Source organism: Dasypus novemcinctus, chromosome 15 (genome assembly GCF_030445035.2).
Source record: "Dasypus novemcinctus isolate mDasNov1 chromosome 15, mDasNov1.1.hap2, whole genome shotgun sequence".
Taxonomy (NCBI): Eukaryota; Metazoa; Chordata; class Mammalia; order Cingulata; family Dasypodidae; genus Dasypus; species Dasypus novemcinctus.
This window is the reverse complement of record NC_080687.1, coordinates 44155711-44174403: the sequence shown is the minus strand read 5'-3', so window position 1 is coordinate 44174403 and position 18693 is coordinate 44155711. Positions and strand designations below refer to the sequence as shown.

Below are 18693 nucleotides of genomic sequence, written 5' to 3'. Positions count from 1 at the left end.
TCAAGCAAGCCTGAAAATTTGTCCTCCAGACAAGTCAGGGGACTTTGGATTTCTCACAGAAGGCAAGATGGTCCATCAGACCTCAGCTGCCACATAGAATGACTGACTACCTCATATTCAAGTGAGGACGCACAAGGATTTGGGGGAACCAACAGCCATAAGTGTCATCAGTGACGTTACTCAATGAGAAGGAGTCCTGGAGGGCCACATCCCACAGGCATTTATTTATTTATTTTAAACCATAATAAACTACTAAGCATTGCCTTTAAAGAATACACATAATCTGCTTTATTTGCTGTTACATGGAAGCTTTATTATTTTCTGATTTTTTTCTAATTAAAAATTTAAAACTGGTTCACTGTTTGTGACTCATTAATATTACTTTTCTTATTCCCACCCCCCCTCCCCGTTGTCTGCTTTCTGTGTCCATTCACTGTGTGTGTTCTGTGACCACTTCTATCCTTATCAGCGGCACTGGGAATCTGTTTCTTTTTGTTGCGTCATCTTGTCGTGTCAGCTGTCCGTGTGTACAGCACCATTCTTGGGCAGGCTGCACTTTCTTTCACACTGGGCAGCTCTCCTTATGGGGCGCACTCCTTGTGCGTGGGGCTCCCCTACGCAGGAGACACTCCTGCGTGGCACGGCACTCCTTGCATGCATCAGCACTGCGCATGGGCCAGCTGCACATGTGTGGAGGCCCGGGGTTTGAACTGTGGACCTTCCGTGTGGTAGGTGGATGCCCTATTCATTGGGCCAAGTCTGCTTCTTCATTAATATTTGAATGCTTTAGTCTATGTACAATTTTTTATATACTTAACATTATTCTTTAATTATTAAATATTTTCTTGTATTTTCCAAATAGAACTTATGGAAATGCTAGCAAGTATAGTTTTTCCTGCATGTACAAACCATATTAATTTAAAACAGAAATCATACATATTGTCTGTATGTTGTTTTCAACATATTTACAGAATTGTGTTTCTCACAGATGTTTACTTTCTGTAAAGTAGTGAACTAGTATTGCCACTTTTGAACAGTTGGTGGCTCCAGTGCTTTGCAACTGTCTTGTAAGTGCGATTCTAAAATAAGAGAGCACTTGTTTAACTGCTCATTGCAGAATTTGAAAATATATATATTTGGGTAACAGTGGTACATTTTATGAAAAAATAGGGGAACAGGTTAGCTCAGTGGCTGAGCACCTACTTCCCATGTACAAGGTCCTGGGTTCAATCCCTGGTACCTTCTAAGAATAAAAAACAAAAGTTATATCATGTAAACTTAGAAGAAAAGTTTTAACATTAATATATGAGGTAGACTATGTGATATAATGTAATACATATTGGTTTATTCACCGAGTCCACTTAAAGGATGTGAAGTATTCAAATAAAATATGAGAGCCACATATGTAACTTTACATTTTCTAATAGCCACATTTTTTAAATGAGTGAAACTGATATTAATAGTACACTTTATTTAACCAGTATATTCTAAATATTGCTATATAAGTATATAATATAAAAATTATTAATGAGAGCATATCCCAGTTTGAACTAACCACATTTGAAATGCTCAGTAGCTGCATGTGACTGGCTTGTGGCTATCAAATGTAACAGTGCAAATCTAAAGTAGCTTAGAGTACCCCTTATATTCAGATTAGATGCATTCTATGAATGTTGAAGGGAAAGCAGTTCTGTAAATGAAATTCTGTAAAGGATATCTTACATTTGCACTAAATTTATTTCTAGAATTAGAGCTCTTTTCCCACAGAAAATCACCCAGGAGACATGGTTAACAATTTTATTGGGATATAAATGAAAGGTGTGGCTTAACTAGCAGCATGTTAGTGTTGGGGTATTGTCATTTCTAGAACTTCGCATTAATAAGCAAGTCTTGGATTTCTCCAGAGGCATTGGTCTCTCAATGCTTTGAGACAGACTGTAAAATTTCCCCCAGTCTTGGCTTCATTTATGACTCTCTCTTCCACATTTTGAAAACTTGGCTCATCGTAGCCTTTAATTTGGCATTTTCAAAGTCTATTAGACTCAATTGCTGTGCCACCCTTTACCATTTGCTGCTATCATCTAGGCAGTAAAAAGCATGGCCCTAGGTAACTGGGTTTGAATCCTGGGTCCACACATGGTGGTGTGATCCTGTACCAAATACATACTCCCAGTGCTTCAGTTGACTTAGCTGTAAAATGTAGAAAATTGTAATATCTACTTCAGGGGTTCTGAAGATGTTGATGTTAGATATATAATATATGATAAATGTAATACAATAAATACCAGCCTGCCTATGTCTTGGTTCAATGTTTAGATGCAATAAAATGAACTAGAGTCCTCTGTTACCAGTCCTATAAAATTTAACAAAATAAGACGACTTGGCACTAGATCTCAATTATTTTATTGCAGAGTGAAGAATTTCATTGGCAGGTGCTTTTTATTTACATAGATAATAAAGTACAGTCTAGGCTAGTTTTCCTCAGGGTAGAGGGTAAGATCTTCTGAATATTTTACTAGGACAGTGCTGAGAAAGTATGGTGACTGAGATGCACAGCTCTGGACAGTATTTTGGAAAGTATGGTTTCAAGTTACATACATGATTTTCTTATTACCCTATTTACTCTTTACTCTTCATTCAGCTTTCTATGTGTAAATGGTCTGTACATCTAATCAACATATCTAATAAGTAACAACAGCATGTTGGGTATTATGATTGTGATACTGGGAATACTATGAAAAAAGACATTTAAATGTTTGAAAACAGCAAACTGGGTCTAGGTTTTGGCAAGAAAACTAGACTTGCTACTTAAACACAGAAATTCAACATGCTTACAAGCTAGTTAAGAATGTATTTAACTTAATTGTAAGCCAGCTTTCACATTTTAAAAAAATTTAGAACATCTGGAAAAACAAGTCATCTGTACTGTCTGCAATAGTATAATTCAGAAGTAATGATCTAGGGAGGAAAAGGAAACAAAAACCAATAAGTAACAGTTCCAATAACAATTATAAAAACAATTATAAGAAAATCATTTGTGTAATGATTGTATCTGAATTTTCAATGGAAAAACATTTAGCATCTGTGGCGACAGTTGTTATAGTTACTTCTGGACAATAAAAGTCTGGAATAAGTCAGGAACTAGAAATATATTATTATGGATATTTTGTAAAGTAACCTGAGATGAAATAGTAAAGTAAGAATATGTTATATTTATATTTTAGTTTTCTATTTCATTTAAAATATTAATATAATGAGTGATAGATTATATCTCTATACTGTATGGGCACTTGAAATATTTTAACTACATTTCCTTATAATACATTTGGATCTCTTTTGTGTTAATCACCATGTTCTTTGAGGGTACCTACTTTCATGATGTTCATAGAATGGAAGGGCTTTGGGAAGTTGAAGCTTAGATTAGGCTGAAGGTAATACCAGTGATAAAGTGTAAATCTCAGAAAATTTCTGAAAAGAGAACTGATGATATAATTTATTGCATATGAATGCTAGAAGAGAAAGTAATATCAGTGTCACAAAATAATAAAATGATAGTTATTTAGTCTGAAATGGTGTATTGGAAGATGGTGAAACATTTGCATAAGATTTTTTTCCTTTTCCTAATGATGAGGCATTTTTATTTAGAGAGTAGGAGAATGATGGATTCAGTTCTTGAGTAGATTTCTAGGGAAGTGAAGCAGACAGGCAATTAAAGATGAACAGACGTATTACAGGCAGAAAACAGAGAGCCAAAGCATCGTTTGGTGGTGTACATTTTGTTGTGAGCTATAACTATTTGGTTATGGAGCCTCCTGCAACAGAACTTCACGGCCTACAAGGGCAAATCAGTTCTGTGAGGATACCCAAAGTTTATTTGATCTATCTTTTCTGCTTCTAATTGAAATCTCATGGTATAAAAAGGTTTTGACTTTCAAAATAGTTTATGTATAGTTGTTGTGACTGTCCAGAAACTGCTATGGTTTTTATTCTGAATTTTGCATATTCACTACAAAAGCCAGTGAGAGTAAAAATGTTAGTGATTTTTCTTTGACATAGTTTAAAAATTACTAGATATAATATTTTATGCAAGGTATTAATTGTTGAGAGGATCACAAATAAAAGCAAAGAAAGCCTAAGAGTTCAATGGCCCAAAGAGGCTCTTTTCCTGGGAGTGAAAATTAACCAAAATAAAAAATAATCTTCTCAGTTTTTCATATTTATACTTCTACTTTTATTTTTTAAAGTGTGTGTGTTTGTGTAAGAATGTGTATGTTTCTTTTAAAATGATTCCTTAATTACAGTAGCTACAGTTTATATTACATGTTATTGGGACTTAGAATATTCATTTTGAAACTTGCTGATTATCTGAAAACAAATAGTAATACCACAACCCTCTTGTGCTAAATGTTTTGAGGATACAAAAGTGAACTCTTCATTGATTCTGTATACAAGGACTTCATTCTGATAGATGTGATAAATCAAGACCTATGGATTATAATACCCAAATTGCAGTGATACATGTCATACAAGAGTTTGGTGGTTTGGAATTATATACCCCAGGAAAAGAAAAACAAACATGTTCTTAATTCATTCCTCTAGGTGTGAACCCTTGTAAAAAAGGACCTTTTGATGAGGTTACTTCAGTTAAGTTGTGGCCCAGTTTAATCAGAATGGGTCTTTTTTTTTTCGTAATTTATTTTTGTCTTTATTTTTTTAATGTTACATTCAAAAAATGTGAGGTCCCCATATACCTCCCACCCCCTCACCCCACTCCTCCCCCCATAACAACAACCTCCTCCATCATCATGAGACATTCATTGCACTTGGTGAGTACATCTCTGAGCACTGCTGCACCTCATTGTCAATGGTCCACACCATAGCCCACACTCTCCCACAGTCTACCCAGTGGGCCATGGGAGGACATACAATGTCTGGTAACTATCCCCACAGCACCACCCAGGACAACTCCAAGTCCCAAAAATGCCCCCACATCTCATCTCTTCCTCTCACTCCCTACCCCCAGCAGCCACCATGGCCAATTCCTCCACACCAATGCCAAATTCTCTTCGATTACTAATCACAATACTTCATGAATAGAATATCAGAAAGTCCACTCTAATCCATATTCTATTCCTCCATCCTGTGGACCTTGGAATGGTTGTGTCCACATCTATATCAAGAGGGGGCTTAGATTGCACATGGATGCTGGATGCAATTCTCCTGCTTTCATTTGTAGGCACTCTTGGCTCCCTGGTGTGGTGGTTGACCTTCTTCACCTCCATGTTAGCTGAGTGGGGTAAGTCCAATAAACCAGAGTGTAGGAGTTGCAAGTCTATTGAGGCTCAAGGCCTGGCTATCACATGGTCAGTCCAGAGATTCAGGTCCCCTGGGTATATACTAAACCCCAGCACCAACTACAGATCCGGTAAAAGTAACAGGAGAGGCTTGTGAACAAAGATCACATCTGAGTCCACCTCCATCACACAGAAACACAAACTCCAAAGTAGGGCCAACTGACATGGCACTGAACTCCATCTGCCATGACCATAGAATCTGTGGGTCTCTGTAGCCCTCAGAAGAACCAATACCTGGAGTTATATCCTTTTATCTGTCTCTGGGACTCTGCTGAGGTGTGCATAAGGGTGACCACTCTGATAAGCTCCCTGCTCCTTTTGGAGACTCATAACCATATAAACACATTTGTCCTTTCCATTTCCCCCTTGTATTCAGGCTAAAAAGCATTTTTAACTCCTGGAATTATATGTAGACTGAGATATTCTGCTGGTCTGTGTTGACCCTTTTTTCAAGGTCATTTTCTAGTTACATCATAAGCTAGTACTTGGTAGTTATCCCTCGGTGGCAGGGAGGCTCATCCCTGGGAGTCATGTCCCACACTGGGGGGAAGGCAACGCATTTACATGCTGAATTTGGCTTCAAGACAGGCCACATTTGAGAACACAGAGGCTCTCAGGAGGTAACTCTTAGGCACCCTGCAGCTCTAGGCCTTGTTCTTATTTCAGGTGCACAGGCTCACAAGCATAGTCATTAGTATCAAGGGCTCATTGTCGGACCTTCCTTCTTTTTTGGTCTTTGCCATTGCTCTTGAGGGATTGTTGCTGTTCCTTTAGGGAATGTGATAGAGCTCCCCTGGCTAGAAACTCAACAGTCCCTCAGTTGTTGTTTTTTATTGTAACCACTATGAAAATATCCAAACAGTTTTATGTACCCTGGATATATGCCTTGGAGAATTCCTTGCCAACCATGTGCCACTGTCAATGACATCCCACACCAGTATTCCTCCCCTGCCATTATTGAACCTCTCTGTGATCTAAAACTTCTTCCAAATGAAGCCCAATATATTGCCAGGTTCCATTAATAGTAAAATGGAATATAGTTATGAGTTTAAAGGTTAGATATAAAATACATATTAATTTAGAAAATAAATTGGGTTATCAAAAAATTTAAAAATGCAAAAGCTTTGTTTTTGATGTTTTGCCTTCGATCACTGCAATAAGTGTTGCCCTGTATGGAAACTGGCAAGGCAACTTCTTCCATCTTTTACTCAATTATCTGCGTCCTTTCTTTTTCTATTTCTTTCCTAATTATTAAACTGGTCTTCACAAAAGTTTTAGATCACAATAATTCATATATACATATACAGTAGTCCCACATATCCAACATAAAACCCTTTTCCCTTCCACAGAAATAATATTTTTGCATATTCATACTATATTTACTGAAACTGATGTACAGATTTTGAGACAATAGCTTTCAAACAAGGTAACATTTGGGTTTACATTGTGGTTTATATTTTAGACTATACAATTTTCTAAGTTTTTAGCTATCTTATGTTTTACATTATGATTTACATTTTAGCCTATCAGACCCTATACATTTTGGTGTAATTTAACATGTCTTTTATCCATCCTTGCATAATCTTGTGGAACACTTCTATTGCCTGCACAATTACATTGATTCCATCTATTTAATACCTCTTTCCCCCACCCCTTAGGGCCCACAGTGACAGTCAATCTTCATTGCTTGAAGGGCCATGTTCAGAGATACTTGCAACAATGTTGAGGGGCTTGACATGCTTGACAGCCCTAATGCATTGGGAGCCACCATTTCTCTCGAGAGATACAATTCCCTCTATCTGAGAACATCAGTCCTCCCCAGGATATACCTTCACTCTCATTATATGGGTCTCTATGCAATGATATAACCCACTAAGACAAAATGAGCACTCACACACTCCCAAGAAGCCATTCCTGCATCAGATTATCCCCTTTAAGCTATTTAAACAGGTAGCCTTCCTTATTTTTGAAAAAGTTTTCCCAGGATTATACTCTCAACCAAATATCTGACAATCTCCTATGTTCATATGTTCCCCCACCATCCCCCCAATTTCTTGGGCAATATTACCCGTCCTCTCATCCCTAGGCTCCCTAAAGCCTGCAAAGCCCACCCAAAGTTAACCCTATACCCCCATTTTATCCCTTCCTTGTACAAATACCTCCAGCTTATCATAGATTTCACCCATGTAGGTGTCAGCTTACATCCTTCTGGTACCCCCCATTTTCCTTTAGGCCTATCATCCAGTCTCTAGCTCTCTGAGGCAGCTTGGTTTACTTATTTCATATCATTGAAGCCATGTAGAATTTGTCCTTCAATGCCTGGGTTGCTTCACTCAAGATAAGGTTCTCAAGATTCATCCATGTTATCACATGTGTTTGTAGAGTAGTTGTTTTCAAGCTGAGTAGTATTCCATTGTCTGTATAGACCACATTTTTTTTATCCATTCATCTGCTGATGAGCATTTGGGTTGATTCCAATTTTTGGCAATAGTGAACAATGCTGCTATGAACATTGGTGTGCATATGTGTCCTTCTTGTCAGTTCTACTGTGTATATACCCAGCAGTGGAATTGCTGGGTCATATGGCAATTCTATAGCTAGTTTTTTGAGAAACCGCCAAACTGTCCTCCAGAATGGCTGGATCCTTCTGCATTCCCACCAGCAGTGGATGAGTGTTCCCATTCCTCCACATGCTCTCCAGCATTTATAGTCTTCTGTTTTTTTTTCATAGCTGCCAATCTTATGGGAGTAAGTTGGTATCTCATTGTAGTTTTGATTTGCATTTCCCTAATAGCTAGAGTTTTGGAGCATTTTTTCATGTGCTTTTTGGCTATTTGTATTTCTTCTTTGGAGAAGTGTCTGTTTAAATCTTTTTCCCATTTTTAAAAGAGGTTGTTTGTCTTTTTATTTTCAAGATATAGGAGTTCTTTATATATGCAGGTTATAAGTCTCCTATCAGATATATGGTTACCAAATATTTTCTCCCATTGTGTAAGCTCTCTTTTCACTTTCTGAACAAACTCCTTTGAAGTGCAGAAGGCTTTAATTTTGAGGAAGTCCCATTTATCTATTTATTGTTTTGCTGTTTGTGCTTTTGGTGTGAAGTTCATGAAGCCATTTCCTATTACAAGGTCCTGTAGATGCTTCCCTACACTGCTTTCCAAAGTCTTTATGGTCTTGGCTCTTATATTTAGGTCTTTGATCCATCTTGAGTTGGTTTTTGTATAAGGTGTGAGCTGGTAATCCTCTTTCATTCCTTTACATATGGGTATCCAGTTCTCCAGGCACCATTTGTTGAATAGGCCCTTCTCTCCCAGTTGAGAGGGTTTGGTGGCTTTATAGAATATTATATGACTGTATATTTGAGGACCTATATCAGAACTTTCAGTTTGGTTCCATTGGTCTGTGTGTCTCTCCTTGTGCCAATACCATGCTGTTTTCATTACTGTAGCTTTGTAGTACATTTTCAAGTTGGGTAGTGTAATTCCTCCAACTTCATGTTTCTTTTTTAATATGTCTTTGGCTATTCGGGGCCTCTTTCCTTTCCAAATAAATTTCATAGCTAATTTTTCTAGTTCCTTAAAGAATGCTGTGCTGATTTTTATTGGGATTGCATTGAATGTGTAGATCAGTTTTACTAGGTTAGTCATCTTAATAATATTTAGTCTTCCTATCAATGAGCAGGCAATATTTTTCCATTTATTTAGGTCTTCTTTGATTTCCTTGAACAGTGTTGTTTAGTTCTCTGTGTATAAGTTTTTTAAATCTTTAGTTAAATTTATTCCTAGGTAATTGATTTTTTTATTGACTATTGTAAATGGTATTTGTTTCTTGATTTCCTCCTGTGCTTGCTCATTATTGGTGTACAGAAATGCTACTGATATTTGTGCATTTTATCTTATAATCTGCGACTTTACTAAACTCATTTATGAGTTCTAGAAGCTTTGTTGTCAACTTCTCAGGGTTTTCTATGTATAGGATCATGTCATCTGCAAATAATGAAATTTTGACTTCTTCCTTTCCAATGTGAATGCCTTTTATATCTGGTTCTTGCCTCAGTTATCAAGCAAGTACGTCTAAGACAATGTTAAATAGAAGAGGTGACAGTGGGCATCTTTGTCTTGTTCCTGATTTTAGAGAGAAAGATTTTAGAATTTCACCATTGTAAATGATGTTGACTCTGGGTTTTTCATATATGCTTTTTATCATGTTCAGAAAATGTCCTTGTATTCCATTCATTTGCAGTGTTTTTATCAAGAAAGGGTGCTGTATTTTGTCAAATGCTTTTTCTGCATCTATAGATATAATCATGTGATTTTTTTCCTTCAATCTGTTTATATGGTGTATTACATTGATTGATTTTCTTATGTTGAACCATCCTTGCATACCCAGAATGAATCCCACTTGGTCATGGTGTATAAATCGTTTAATTTGTTGTTGAATGCGGTTAGCAAGTATTTTGTTGAGGATTTTTGCATCTAGGTTTATTAGAGAAATTGGCCTGTAATTTTCCTTTTTTGTGGTGTCTTTGTTTGGCTTTGGTACTAGGGTAATGTTGGCATCATAGAATGAGTTAGGTAATGATTCTTCTGTTTCAATTTTTTGGAAGAGTTTCAGCAAGATTGGCGTTAGTTCTTTCCAGAATGTTTTGTAGAATTCACCTGTGAAGTCATCTGGCCCAGGGCTCTTCTTAGTTGGAAGGTTTTTAATGACTGATTACTTGTGATTGGTTTGTTGAGATCATCAATTTCTTCTTTCATCAATATAGGCTGCTTATGTGTTTCTAGGAATTTGTCCATTTCCTCTGAATTGTCATTTTTGTTGGAATATAGTTTTTCAAAGTATCCTCTTATGATAGTCTTTATCTCTGTAGGGTCAGTGGTGATATCTCCTTTCTCATTTCTTATTTTGTGTTTTTACATCTTCTCTCTTTTTTTCTTTGTTAGTCTAGCTAAGGGTTTGTCAATTTTATTGATCTTTTCAAAAAACTAGCTCTTAGTTTTATCTTTTCAAGTGTTTTCTTATTTCTATTTCATTTAGTTTTGCTCTTATCTTTGTTATTTCTTTCTTTCTTCTTCCTTTGGGGTTACTTTGTTGTTTTTTTACTAATTCCTTCAAATGTTAAGTTCTTCAATTTTTGCTCTTCTTTTTTTAAGATGAATTTAGGGCTACAAATTTCCCTCTCAGTACTGCTTTTGCTGCATCCCATAAGTTTTGGTATGTTGTGTTATCATTTTCATTAGTTTCAGGGTACTTATTAATTTCTTTTGAGATTTCCTCTTTGACCTACTGTTTTTCTAAGAGTGTGTTGTTTAATTTCCACATCTTGGTGTGAAATCTGGACCTCTGGCTCTTGCAGATATGCAGCTTCATTTCACTGTGATCTGAGAAATTATTTTGTATGATTTTGATCTTTCTGAATTCATTGAGCCTTTCTTTGTGGCCTAGCATATGGTCTATCTTGGAGAATGATCCATGTGGCCTTGAGAAAAATGTATATCCTGCTGTATTTGGGTGTAATGATCTGTATATGTCTATTAGGTCCATCTCCTCTAAGATACTGTTCCAAGTTTCTGTTTCTTTCTTGATTCTCTTTTGAGATGTTCTGTCCAAAGTTGATAGTGGTGTATTAAAGTCTCACACTATAATTGTAGAGGCATCTATTCTTTCACTTAGTTTTTCCAGTGTTTGCCTCACATATTTGGAGGTGTCCTTGTTAGGCAGTTTACTTATCTCATATCATTGAGGTCATTTAGTATTTGTCCTTCAATGCCTAGGTTGCTTCACTCAACATAAGGTTCTCAAGATTCATCCATGTTATCACATGTGTTTGTAGTGTATTCGTTCTTAAAGCTGAGTAGTATTCCATTGTATGTATATACCACATTTTATTTATCTATTCATCTGTTTTGGGCATTTGGGTTGATTCCAATCAGGATGGGTCTTAATCCTATTACTTTTGGCCTTATAGGGGAAGGACACACACACAGAGAAAGCCCCATGGAACAGCCAGAAACTGGAAATCATCAGAATATAGAAGAGAAAAAAGAAGTGAGGAGAGGCCCCATTTGCATTGCCATGGGACAGAAAAGCCAAAGACCAAGGATCACTGGTAGCCAGCCCAGGATGGCACAGTTTTGTGGGAGAAAGCATCACCTTGATGATGGTTTGATGTTTTACTTCTAGCCTCAAAATTGTGAGCAAATAATTTTCCTTTGTTAAGTCAACCCATTGCATGGCATTTGCTTAAACAACCAGTAAACTAAAACAATGTGGAAAAAATGAAGTGATATGAGAATCAGGGAATTGCACCTTTCATGTAAGGTAAACTAGTTTCATAAAAGTTAGATATAATTTGAGACATATTTAGGGACTGGGAACAAAACTCTTGGAACGAACAGCCTTGACAAAGGCACAGAGATGGGAAGAAGATTCACTTTGGTTTGAATGAAGAACAAAAAAGGAAACAACCTAAAGAAGTAGGTTGGGCTCAGCACAAGGAGGACCTGTAATGCTAGGTTAGTAGTGGGTAATGGTGTGTTATTAAGCATGTTTAAAGAGCAAAGTGATTGTGGTAGGACAGTGGTTAAGAGCACAGGCAGGTCAAAAAGACCTGTGTTCCAGACCTTGTTCTATACTCATTGGCTTTGTTACTTAACCTCTCTGAGCCTTGATTTTTTTTCTCACCTGTTTTATGAGGATGATAACTGTAGCTACAGACTATTATGTGGATTAAATGAAGAAAGTGAGTCAAACATTTACCACAGAGCCTGATACATGGTAAGTCCTAAAAAAAAATACTATTGGCTGATATTAGCAATGCTAATAAATAGAACAATACATCCGTGGCTTTTCTTTGTGTGAAATTGTTTTAATTCCCAAATTATACAAATCATGAGATAAAACCACCCACTGTTCCCTTTTGCAGAACTAGACAGTTTCTTGTTACTAAGATTGCCTATTTTGTTTTGGTTTATAAACACAAAATTTGGTGCTGTAAATATATACTTGTTATAATATGAAGACTAAAAAATTAAGTGTATAATTTTTTTCAAATATACTTTAGTGAGAATAAGTCCCTTAATTCATTTTTGAGCAATTATATTTTTTCTGCTTATTGCTTTTCAAGAGCCCTTGTTTAAGCCTAGTATTTTTTTTTAAGTTTATGGAATTTCATAGCTGGAAGAAATATCAGAAACCATTTAGCTGACTCTTTAGAGAAATTGGAAGCTGTGAGGGGCTTGATGACTGGCTTAAATAACACTAAAGATGAAAGGAAATTTTAGATCTGAGTGGCTACCTTTTTTTTTTTTTGTAGTAATATGATTAAAAGTGATCTTACTGCTAGGGAGCTTAAAAAGAAAATACTGCAGAGTCTCTGACCATGTAGTAAAAAAGTAATAGGGAAAATATTTTATTTATAGCATTATCCAAATTAATATAAATTAGCAGTCAATTAAAAAATGTCAGTAGCATAGATCCTTGGTCTCTTTGGTCCTTTGTGAAAGTTTAAGTTATTTTATAAATCCTCAAAAGAAAAAGATTATGTTTTTAAACTAATCCATTCCTTTGGGAGTGGGGCCTTTTGCTTGGACTTCGTCGGTGAGGCATGAACCAGACTGGGTCTCCATCCTCTTGCTGGGTCTGATAAAAATGGGGAGAAAGAAAAAGAGACCTTTGCCATATTCCATCTGGCAATGTGAAAGAAAAGACACTAGGTTGGCCCACAGCTGAGGTGAGATTTTCTCAAGGAGAGAAAATCTCAGAGAGGCTCAAGGAACCGAGGCGTAGGGTGAGAGGACAGATGGGGAGAGATGACTCGTAAAGAGAGTCCAGCAGACCTCCCGTCTTGCCTAATTGCCATAGTACCATGTGGCAGGACACAGTAGGATCAACAGTAGTTGATATTGGAGAGAAAGCATCTCTGGTGGTGCCTTTATTTGGACATGTCTTGGCCTTGGAACTATAAGCTTTTACCCTAACAAATTTCCCATTATAAAAGCCAGCCCATTTCTAGTACTTTGGATCAGCAGCCCTGTGGCAAACAAACACACACTTTTCAGTAATTGTTGAGATTTAATGTTTACATTTCCACCATTGGCTATTTAGAATGACCATGGTTTTGCCACCTCTCTGGCTTGCAATCAGTCAAGTTCCTAGGGTGGGGGGTGGGAGGGTGAGGGAATCTGAGAGATATGGTTAAGAAGAAGTGACTCTGGTAGCAGAGGAACCACAGGACAGAAGGGTAGATGGGAGTTAATCACATTTTAAACAATCTGAAGGTGTGCCTTCACGTTCCTGCTTCATTGTCTTAGACTCCTAAAATTACATTAAGGCATATTAATTAACTTAGATATAAAGATTAATATTTAACAAAAATTTACTAAGCTGATAAAAATGAACAGTCTGTAACCTCTCATTAAATATGTGAAAATTATTTGTGATGAGAATATATGATTAATATTAGCCCTCCTTTTAATACTATCCTTTCCTTCATCTAACAGAAATGTGGAATTTTAGAGTGTGGGATTTTCTTTGTACGAAATGTTTACTTTCATATTAAAGTTGAAAAATTGGAAAATACTTGAAACTATTTTAAAAGTAATAAATCAGAAAAGAACAATTAGTTGATTTTTTATGTATGCAATTTTTAGCACAGCTGCAACCATACTTTATATTTTGCCTTTTCCAAACATACAGCATTCCTCAAGTCACTAGAAACTTGTAAAATATAATCTTTATTAACTACATAACATTCTCTCATATTGACAGTGTGGTATGTGGATGTTTTTATGAGTTGTGAGTGAAAGAGGATGAGAAAATAAGTTACAAAACCAGTGATTTTCACATTCCATCCTTATATATGCTGACTTATTATATAATGAGATGTTTCATACTTTATTTTATAATTTCTATTTAATTAAGTTGTATTTAAAAATATTCAGAAGAAATGTATTAAGCATGTATTTAGACAAGAAAAAAAGCTTGTATCCTGAGGCTTTTTCATTGTGACACTATTGCAGCCTTCCTTTTGTACACTGATCAGGGCACCCATAAATCTTTATGGTCCTTATTTATTTGTATGATTGTCTATCCTTCTGGATTGTACATTTTTTGAGAGTAGGGTACATTTGATTCAGCTCTGTAGCCCTAGTTCTTTTCTTGGAACAGAGCCTGGCATGTAGGTTCTTTGATGTTTGAATGAATCAGTCAAATGATTCAAGGCATATTGAGAATAGTTAAAGAAGTCAGTGGGGTTTGATCTGAATGAGTGGTTTAGGAAAGACTTTTGGATTCTGAGGAAACATTCACTGTTGAATGTTTAGGCAGGGGTAGCATTAGATATTCTAGTCTGATTATTTCTCGAGTTTTTCTCTGAGTACTATCTGAGAAGTAATAAGGAATAGAGAATGGCGGAAATGCATTTTGAATTCTGAAATTTGTAATGAAATCTTTTCTTTTTCTTCTGAAATGGGGACATGTTAAATAGTGAAAGCCAAGACAAAGTCTAAAAACATGTTACATTTGTTTGAATTAAAAAAGATGAATCAGGCAGGCAGAACCTATGTATTTTAGATTTTTTCCTCTGCAGAATAACTATATGTTGTGATAGTTTGAAACTGTATGTACCCCCAGAAAAACATGTTCTTAAAACCAATCCATTCCTGTGGCTGTAAACCTATTGTAAGTAGGGTCTTTTGAATAGTTTACTTCAGTTAAGGCATGGCCTAGGGTGGGTCTTCATCCTGTTACTGAAGTTCTTTATAAACGGGAGGAATATGGAGAAAGGGAAAGAGAAAGCCACAGAACTAAGAAATTATAAGCAGCAAAATCTGGAAGAGAAGGGAGAGACCAACAGATGCTGCCATGTGCCTTGCCATTTGATAGAGTCCAAGATTGCTGGCAGCCAGTCTTCAGAGAGAAGGCATTGCTGATGATGCCTTGATTTGGACACTATTTTCAGCCTTGAAACTGTAAGCTTTTAAGTTAATAAATTCAAACTGTTATAACCAGCCCACTTTATGGTATCTGCTTTCAGTAGCCTAGAAAACTAAAACACGTTTTCTTCTTCATAAAGAGAAATAAAGATCATTCTATGATTAGTTTTCATGGACCAAGTAATCAATATTTTGGTTTTCATAATGAATGGTAATGTTCAATGAATATTTCTAAGTATAATGCAATGGTTTTATTTAAAAGTGAGCACTGAATACTGGTACAGTTTTATTTTGAGATTATATTTTTATTAAAATAATATTTATTTGCTTAAATTGTTAGCAAAATTTTGTTGTAGTAAGACTTACTTAATAGCTATTAGAATTGTAGACAATATGACATAAAATCGATAGTTTAAGTCTAGCTATCTTGTCTCAAGATTTTGAAGTAAGAACCTTGGACATGGTATATTAAACTATTAGTCAGCCTTCATAACTATATTTGAGTGGAAAGAATAAGAATAGAAACTTCCATTCTCCATTAGTTTACTTTTAAAAAACTATTTATTTTGAAATATGTTCAAGCTTAGAGGACAGGTGCAGAAATAATACAAATCCCCCAGATATCTATTTCACCAATTTTTTAACATTTTAACATTTGTCACCACTTTACCATATCATTCTATTATCTATCTATATGTATGTATGTATGTATGTATGTATGTAAGTATGTATGTATGTATGCATGTGCTATTTTCTGAACATTAGAGAACAGGTAGCACACATTGTAATCTTTTAACACATAATTCACGTACCTTTCTTATGAAATGTAGTTATCAGGTACAAGAAATTAATAGCATTATAAAGCTTACATTCTATATTCCAATTTTTTCTTATGTCCCAATAACGTCCTTGTTAGGCTTTTCTTCTCCATTCTTAAATCCCATCCAGTATCACATATTGCATTTACTTGTCATTAACTCTTAAGTTTCTCTCTTTTTTTTAAATTGTAGAAACATGTATACAACATAAATCTTCCTATCCAAACCCCTCCCAAGCATAGCATTCCACGGGATTAATCACATTCACACTGTTGTAGTACCCTTAACACCATTCATTACTAGACCTTTCCTTTCATCCCAAAGAGAAACTCAGCATTCATTTTGCTTTAACTACCCAATTCCTCTGCCCCCTGTCTCTGGAAACCTGTCCTCTACCGTCTGTCTCTATAACTTGCATATTCTCTGATATTTTCTTTGTGGTTACCATGGGGCTTAAATTTAACAACCTAAACCTGTAACATTCTTGTTCACTTTGATACCAACTTAACACATTCAATAGCATGAATAAACTATGTTCCTATACCCCACCATCCCCACCTTTCATAGTTTTTGTCACATTATATATTTATACATTATGAGTCCAAAGCTATTGATTTATCTTTACATTTTATGTATTGGCCTTTTGATCCTGTTAGAAATAAAATGTGGAGTTACAAATAAAAAAATACAATGGTACTGGTATTTATATTTGCCCATGCTATTATCTTTACTGGAGATTTTTATTTCTTCATGACTTCAATCAATTGTCTAGTGCCCCTTCCCCTCAACCTGCAGATCTCCCTTTAAGCTTTATTATGGGGCTAGTCTAGTGGTGAAGAAATTCCTCAGGTTTTATTTGGGAATGTCTTAATCCCTCCCTCATTTTTGAAAGATGGTTTTGCCAGAAGTAAAATTCTTGGTAGGCAATTTCTTGCTTTCAGCATTTTAAATCTTTCTACTGCCTTCTTGCCTTTGTGGTTTCCAATGAGAAATCAGCACTTAATCTTATTAAGTGACAAGCTATATGTGATAAGCTGCTTCTATCTTGTGGCTTTCAGAATTCTCTATCTTTGGCATTCAATAGTTTGATTATAACATGGTGTGGTATGGATCTTTTTGGGTTTATTCTGTTTGGAGTTCACTGAGCATCTTGGATGTGTATTTTCATGTCTTTTGTTAAATTTGGGAAGTTTTCAGTGATTATTTCTTTGAATAGTCTGTCTCTTTTTCTCTTTCTTCTCCCTTTATGATTCCCATAGTATTTATATTGATATGCTTGATGGTCCCACAGTTTCCTCAGACTCTGTTCACTTTTCTTCATTCTTTGTTCAGACTGGATGATTTCAGTGGCTTTATCTTCAACTTCACTGATTTTTTCTTCTGCCAGTTACAATCTGCTGTTGAATTTCTATTACTGTGGACTTCAGCTCTTTTTGGTTCCTTCTCATAATTTCCTTCTCTCTATTAATATTTTCCTTTTGTTCTTCTTTTGTTTTCCTAATTTCATTTACTTCTTTGTCCATCTCTTCCTTTAGCACTTTGAGCAAATTTAGGACAATTTTTAAAAAGTTTGATATGTCCCAGATCTGGTCCTCCTCTTTGTTTTCTTTTTCTTTTTATATATTTTTAATTTATTTTTAAAAGATACACAGATCATACAAAGTGGTACATTAAAAAATATAGAAGGTACCCATATGCCCCATTCCCCACACCCCCCTATTTTCCCACATCAGCAACTTCTGTCATTAGTGTGGTACATTTATTGCAATTGACAAATACATTTTGGAGCACTGCTACATAGCATGGATTGTAGTTTATTTTCAGTTTACACTCTCTCCCAGTCCATTCGTGGGTTACAGCAGGATATGTAGTGTCCTGCATCTGTCCCTGTAATATTATTTAGGACAACTCCAAGTCCCCAAAATGCCCCCATATCAAACCACCTTTTCCTTCTCCCTGCCTTCAACTCCCATGGCCACTGTCTTCACATCAATGATATAATTTCTTCCATTGCTAGAGTCACAATAATTCTATAGTAGTACATCAGTAAGTCCACTCTAATCCATATTTTATTCCTCTATCCTGATGACCCTGGTATGGTGATGCCCATTCCATATATCAATTGAGAGGGGGCTTTGATCTCACATGACTGGTGGATGGATGGGACTCTCATGCTTGCAGCTGTATACTCTCTCAGTTCCTTGGTATGGTGGTTGTCTATCCTTACCTCCCTGTCAGCTGATCTGGGTAAGTTCAAATAATTTGAGAGTAGGTACTGCACTACCACTGAGGCTCAAGGCCCAGCTGGCACATGGACAGCCCAGAGATTCATGTCTCCTGGGCATACACCAACCCCAGCACCAACCACAGATTCAATAAAAGGGACAGAAGAGGCATGTGTAGAGAAGTCACATCTGAGTCCAACACTATCACACTCAGGAGCACAAATTCGCCACCGAACTCTGAACCCATCTGCCCTGACTGTAGGACTGGGGTGTCTCACAGCCCTCAGAAGTACCTCTACCTGGGGTCATATCTACTTTGGCTGTCTCTGAGATCCTGCTGAGACATGCACAAGTGTAA

The 18693-nt window shown here is 36.2% G+C and overlaps 1 protein-coding gene across 1 annotated transcript in view; it reads left to right on the top strand.

The window, feature by feature from the left end:
- The first annotated feature begins 583 nt into the window (after positions 1-583).
- GPC5 (glypican 5) overlaps positions 584-18693 on the top strand; it is a 1751919-nt gene continuing 1733809 nt past the window's right edge. The window contains exon 1 of the mRNA XM_071208238.1: positions 584-728. The gene's annotated coding sequence lies outside the window, so the exon portion shown is untranslated. The remainder of the gene's footprint in view (positions 729-18693) is intronic.